The sequence below is a fragment of the Rutidosis leptorrhynchoides genome, chromosome 3, assembly GCF_046630445.1.
Source record: "Rutidosis leptorrhynchoides isolate AG116_Rl617_1_P2 chromosome 3, CSIRO_AGI_Rlap_v1, whole genome shotgun sequence".
NCBI classification, from domain to species: Eukaryota; Viridiplantae; Streptophyta; class Magnoliopsida; order Asterales; family Asteraceae; genus Rutidosis; species Rutidosis leptorrhynchoides.
The window spans coordinates 407,678,550-407,685,528 of NC_092335.1; the positions used below are offsets into that span (position 1 = coordinate 407,678,550).

Consider the following 6,979-nt stretch of genomic DNA (forward strand, 5'->3'; position numbering starts at 1 on the left):
AAACCCTTACGGACAATATTCTTCATCATCCTCTGATATTAGAAATTTTAAGATATAATCGTATCTTTCATTATAAATATTCTCCATATTTCTGAAGATATTTCCATAATTATTCTTATCTGAAATCATTTACCTCTTCGTGCTGTCTGTATTACATTATAAAAGAAACTATTTTAGTTTCTAAATTCTGAAACTTTCGAATTTAAAATAGGAATATTTTTGAAGTAGTGTTGGGAACTGAAGCATGAACTAATATAATATAATGACACTTGATCAACGTGATTATATTACAGTAAGTCATGCTGAGTTTCTAAATGGAACGTGATGATTCACAGATCATAACGTCATCATGTGCTATGTTACCTGACTCTTGTATTCTCTTTAACCTCTAAAATATCAAGAAAATATTTCTTGATGATTCGGCCTTTTCCGAGGTATTCTAGTAATTTGACAAGTCAAGATCGTGCCATTACAATTTTCTTCTTAGAACATTAACAATGTTCATTCCGAAATTCATATATGCAAATTCTGGACCATTACAAGCGGTGCTTAATCGCAAGAAGAAGAAACGAAAGGACAAAACTCCGAAATAGAAATTGGGGTATAAATCGCAGCAAATAAAAGAGAGCATTAATTGGGGATGACAATGATTATAGAAGACAGAAGCAGGGACATCGAAATATAAGGGAAGATATAAAACCCAACAACAACCCAAAAACTATAAACCGTATATATCGATGCATATAGCAATATAAAGACACAGGAGAACTAAAAACACTATAAAACCAAGAGTATAGTAGAAGTAAATAGATTCTTCTGGAGGTAGATGAAAAAGAAGAACGACAGATATGAAAGTGAGGAGTATATCGAGAATTAGCACTGGATGAAGTATATTGACGAATAATTTTAAAGTAAGAATTGAGGGAGAAAGAATAGAAGGTGTGAATTAAAAGGAAACGGAGGTGGTGGATTTATAGTGAAATATCCGACAGAAAAATTGAGATGAATCATCGCATTAAATCGAAGAGGATCATAATTTCCTTAATCACCGAAGAATCAAATCCTATATAGATTACAAAGATTTTCTTTAATCCGGAGATCAACCGTCATGACGTCAAAAGATAAGATGAATCCCTATTTTCTCATTTCACTCTTTTACGATAGCTTCACTCATACGTTCGAGTAATCGAATTATTTTATCCATATTTCTCAATCCTAATAAAACCCTATGAATCAACTTATATTCGTCATAATAACATTCTTATTGGTAGCCATGACGACCTCGATCAAATTTCGGGACGAAATTTCTTTAACGGGTAGGTACTTTGATGACCCGGAAATTTTCGACCAAATTTAAACTTAACCTTTATATGTTTCCGACACGATAAGTAGAATTTGTAATGTTGAATCTCAAAAAGTTTGGAACTACATTCATGTAATCAATTACCCTTTGACCGTGTTCGACGATTCACGAACAATTATGAGTATATAGATATGTATATATAATATATAATATTAACTGAAAACATTAACAAAGTATTAGATATATGATACTTTACATGAACGTATTTGTTTCGATATATTTATCGACAGAATTAAGAGATAATATCAAATGATTGAATTATCAGATACATTATGATATGATTACGGGCCTATGTTATGAGGTCCACTTTGATTTAAGAAATCTATTCTTTTTGACAACATTCGGAAAATGGTAAAGTGATTTATAAATAAGAACAAATGTGTCAATTAACGGGAACTAGACAAGGGTTAGTGGAAATTCCTGTTTAATTTCCAAGACATGTTTTATAATATTTTTCTCGTGACCTTGATAAGATAACTATGTTAACTTTCATTTTATTTAATATGAAAATAAGAACGTGGAGTGTAAATAACTTAGATGTTGGATATCGACAAGTTAAGTAACTTGACATTTTTCATTAAAATGATTTCATACGTTTATTTAACCTTTGGACTTTATCACATGCTTTACCAATACACTGTAATTTAAAAACATGAAACCTATTATGAATATATATAATTCTACTTTTCTAAAATGTTTTATGATATAACGATTTCCATTATTTTAACCTTTTAACAAAATGATTCTTAAATATATTTAGTTTTGGTAAACAAAATTATCATATTTATTTGATTTAGTTTCAAAAGTACAAAAAACGTTTTCAGTTTAAAAAGAACTTTATTATTAAAATGTATATATCTTTTATAAATATCTAGAACCACTTTTGACAACTCATTACTTAACTAGTATGATAAAGATAACGATATTTATATTTTATTTTATTAAATATATATAACGATTTAAATTAATATTATATATATTTATACGCGTATTATACGTATATAGTTTTATACTTTTACTATACTTTAACTTTACCTTTATTTTTCTTTTACTTTACTTTAACTTTAATAATTCATACTTTAATAATTCACTTTAATAATTCACTTTAATAATTCACTTTAATAATTCACTTTAATAATTAATACTTTAATAATTCACTTTAATAATTCAAAAATATATTATAAATAGAATTGAATAGGTTTCATTATTTTATAGAAACTTGAAAATATATTTCTCTAAACTCTCTCAATCGAATTACATATATATATGTTCTTTGTATTATTTCAAGATATTATTAGTATACATAAAATACTACGACGGAGTTATACTCAGACGATTTCAAAATAAGTTTTCAAACGGGATAGAGCTAAGGAAATTATGGGTTATAGCTATGGAGATTATGGGTATTGATCGAGGGTATTGCTCGTGAGGTCAACCTAACGTTTATCATTTTCGTTGCGTCTACGTACTTTCCTGCAATATTGAATCACAATATTGATACGTTCGTGAATCCGAGACAAACCCTGCACTTGTTCAGTGCCATCATATACATAATTGCTACGAAATACAGTATTGTGAGTTTCATTTGCTCCCTTTTTAATTGCTTTTGCAATATATATTTTTGGGCTGAGAATACATGCGCTGTTTTATAAATGTTTTACGAAGTAGGCACAAGTACTAAAACAAATTCTATGTGGGTTTAAACCAGAAATATACCCTTAGCTTGGTAACATTAAACTACTTGTCTATGTACGGTAGGCGCGAATCCTAAAGATAGATCTATTGGGCGTGACAAACTCCATCCTGACTATGGGATGCTTTAGTACTTCGAGGTTATTTTAAACACACCTGATCTGGTGTACTTCAGAGGGTAAAACATGAATGTTAAGGCTTGTTACCGGGTGCCTACAACTTATAGAATACTTTTAAACACTTGCGAGTGTACGGATATTTATGGAAACTGAAATCTTGTGGTCTATTACTATTACAGAAATGATTGATTATGATAAACTAATGAACTCACCAACCTTTTGGTTGACACTTTAAAGCATGTTTATTCTCAGGTATTAAAGAAATCTTCTGCTGTGCATTAGCTCATTTTAAGGATATTACCTGGAGTCATTCATGACATACTTTGAAAGACGTTGCATTCGAGTCGTTGAGTTCATCAAGATTAATATTAAGTCAATTATAGTTGGATGTAATATGAAATGGTATGCATGCCATCAATTTTTAATGTAAAGAAAGTTTGTCTTTTAAAAACGAATGCAATGTTTGTAAAACGTATCATATAGAGGTCAAATACCTCGCGATGTAATCAACTATTGTGAATCGTTTATAATGTATATGAACGGGTCCTTTCAAGACGTGTTATTTAACATGTCTAGATGGCGCGGCTCTAATTGATAATGTTAATTAGTGCGGTTCCTTGAACCGGTCTAATAAACTCAATTAGACGTGTTACTCATTTTTTGTCAATTAGACGTGTTCCCGGAACAAGTCTAATTAATTAAATTTACACGTCTAATTGATTAGATTAACACGTCTAATTGTAAATGACACGTCTAATTAATCAAATTAATACATCTAATTTAATAAATTAGACGTGTTCCCGGTATCAACTAGACGTGTTCCCGGTAAATGTTAACCCTGGTTAAATCTCAAATATTTCAAATATTACCCTGCAAATACCAGAATTTCTCCGCGCTAAATAAATTAAAATCTCAAATATTTTAAATATTATCCACAAATTCCAAATGCACCAAATATACCAAATTAATTTACTACAAAATCAAACTATATATATATATATAAATATGAGAAAATTGCGCGGTTGGTCCCTGTGGTTTAAATGAAATGGGGTGTTTGGTACCTGAACTTCATTTTCGGGGTTGTTGGTCCCTGTGATTTTCAAAACACGCGTGGTTGATCCCTGTCACCAACCACCCCGAAAATGAAAGTTCAAAACAGGTGTAGTTGGTCCCTGTTAGGGACCAACCACGCGTGTTTTGAAAATCACAGGGACCAACAACCCCGAAAATGAATTTCAGGGACCAAACACCCCATTTCATGTAAACCACAGGGACCAACCGCGCAATTTTTGCTATAAATATCATGTAAATATTTTTAAAGTATTTACAAAAAAAAAAATCGTTGAATGTAATTTACAATTAAGGACACTCAAAACTAAAAAAAGTAGCTATAGCTGGTTCTTATAGCACCCATCCAACATGTGATCTCTCTACCAAGGCACTTTTGTATGAAACTTCTTATGTCTTCTTATTAGCATCGTCCCCATTAGTCCCCTCTTGCCTTCTTAACAGCATCAGCATGCTCTTCAATATCTAGAGAAGATTACATAATGCATATACAGCTATATAGTTGGAACAATTTGCATTTATCAATTCATTTTCTTCAGCTCGAAACACTACCCCCTATCATCGTTAAAAATATACTATTCTTAGTCCTTATTATAAGTTACATTCTGGTTGTTCGTTACCTGTTACCTAAAAGGCTGCCATTTTTGATTGTTTTTCTCTGTTCCATTGCAACAGCTTGTAACAAATGTATCCACATTGAGGCTTTCTATGGATTGCTTGCTCCTAACATATGAAATCAAAGTCTCACAATATAAAAATTCAATAACACAACTAAATAGTAACATCAGAAGAATACACACACTACACGCATACCTTATGGCAATATTTGCGATTCCAAGTATAATAATCTGTGAAGATGAAAGTACCTATGAGCTGTAAACATACAAGCAACAGTATAAACATTAAATGTGAAAAAGTTAGATACGAACGAATTTGAGATGATACACATAATTTTAAAGCTCACTTTTTGATTGTTTCCATTCACCTAAGGACTATAAATAACAGAACATTCATCTAACACTGTTGTAGTTCTATACCTTCACAAACACACATAAAATCAAAATCAATTCAATAAAGCTAGCTTCTTCAAAACCATACACATATATCATCAAATCGAATCAAATATTGTAAAGCAAAATTTAGTAGGTAAGTGTGTAGTTGGTAAACAAAGTTACACCAACTGAGTGTAGTTATATACTCCCAAAATAATAAAGCATGCACCTTTGTAAGATGGTTGAAACATCTGCTTCAGTAATGGCTTATTTCTCTCCTTTTTTGATTTTTCATTAACTACTGAAATTTTAAACACATAAGACCCACTGAAACAAAAATTAAGATGATGAAAAGGACACATTAAGAAACAAGTTCTGAACTAATTCAAATTTGTTACTTTGTGTGTGCCAAAATTAAGGCATACCATTTTATTGGTCTAACTATACACATAACCCTAGAAACATATGGTACCTTCCATAGTGATAGCCATGAGCCCATGATTGCTGTTCCTTCCATTACCCAAGACTTGAGTATTTATTTCCAAAAAGCATAGAAAAACTTGAGTATTTATTTCAATATGAATTGCAAAATAAAGGTATAAGAATAATTTGTTAATAATCGAAATATAAGCATACATATCTTGTTGAATGTATGAATAAGTAATTGTACCAAACCAACAGCTTATTTGTTGTTAGCCTCGAGTGCCATTGTTTAGTCCTTGTATATTTGTTCCATTTTCTGCTTCAATCAAGGCCATTGTTTGTGTTAAGAAATAAGAATGTGCCAAGCATAAATCGAACAAAAACCCACATTATTGGTAGTTATACAAATTGTTATGTAATCAAGCACCTTTCTCTGTTTCTCATCTGCTATCTACTGTTTTTATAGAAACATAAATATAAACTAATCCAAAATATTAAAACAATCTCATTGATTCAATGTTTTGAAATATCTCAAAACGTGTTATATGAATAAGTCACCATCGATGATATGAACATAAAAGGAGCAAAAATAGATTCAGTTACCATCGAAAAGCAACCTAATTTTTTCCATCAAAAGCGCTAACTTTTGCAATAATATAAACATAAAAGAAACAAAAAGTGACTCATTTACCATCAATCTCTACTCGTGATGGAAGAATTGAATTGAGATGACTAACTGCTTCAATTGACCTATATGAATCTGATCTCCATCTACGATTTTGGAATGGTGGTTTGATAATTTTTTCAGTTACCATCGAACAAACCTAATTTTTTTCATCAAAAGCGCTAATTTTTGCAATAATATAAATATAAAAGAAACGAAAAGTGATTCAGTTACCATCAATCTCTACTCGTGATGGAAGAATTGAATTGCGATGACTAACTGCTTCAGTTAACCTATATTAATCTGATCTCCATCTACACTTTTGGAATGGTGGTTTGCTAATGATGGTACACGAAATAATGATGCCCGTGTTTTTGCCTTCTACTGTAATTCTTAAGGGTAATTAGAGAAGATTTTTTTTATTATTAATTAATATTTTTTAAGAAAGGACTTGTTGCTCTATTATATAAATAAATAAAATAAATGTATTTTAGATTTTAGATGGTTAGATCAAAAGGTAAAAAGATTATAAATGTAATTATCAAATCAATGGTTCATATTAAATTCTAATTATACTTATTGCTCAGAGAATAGAGATATAACAATAGGCATACTTAGAAAAAAATAACACGTCTAAATAATAACATATTTAGACATG

At 30.4% G+C, this 6,979-nt stretch overlaps 1 long non-coding RNA gene across 9 annotated transcripts; it reads right to left on the bottom strand.

Moving 5' to 3' along the window:
• Positions 1–4,450: 4,450 nt before the first annotated feature.
• On the bottom strand, positions 4,451–6,683 carry LOC139897755 (uncharacterized). 9 transcript variants are annotated; one of them, XR_011776783.1, is made up of 7 exons: positions 6,349–6,663; positions 5,905–5,973; positions 5,707–5,760; positions 5,464–5,532; positions 5,207–5,279; positions 5,056–5,115; positions 4,451–4,965 (listed from the first exon to the last, which is right to left on the bottom strand). It is a non-coding gene; the product is annotated as an uncharacterized lncRNA (long non-coding RNA). The 9 variants fall into 9 exon arrangements; XR_011776782.1 differs by having other exon boundaries at positions 5,464–5,535; XR_011776777.1 differs by having other exon boundaries at positions 5,464–5,973; positions 6,349–6,481; positions 6,556–6,683.
• Positions 6,684–6,979: the final 296 nt, after the last annotated feature.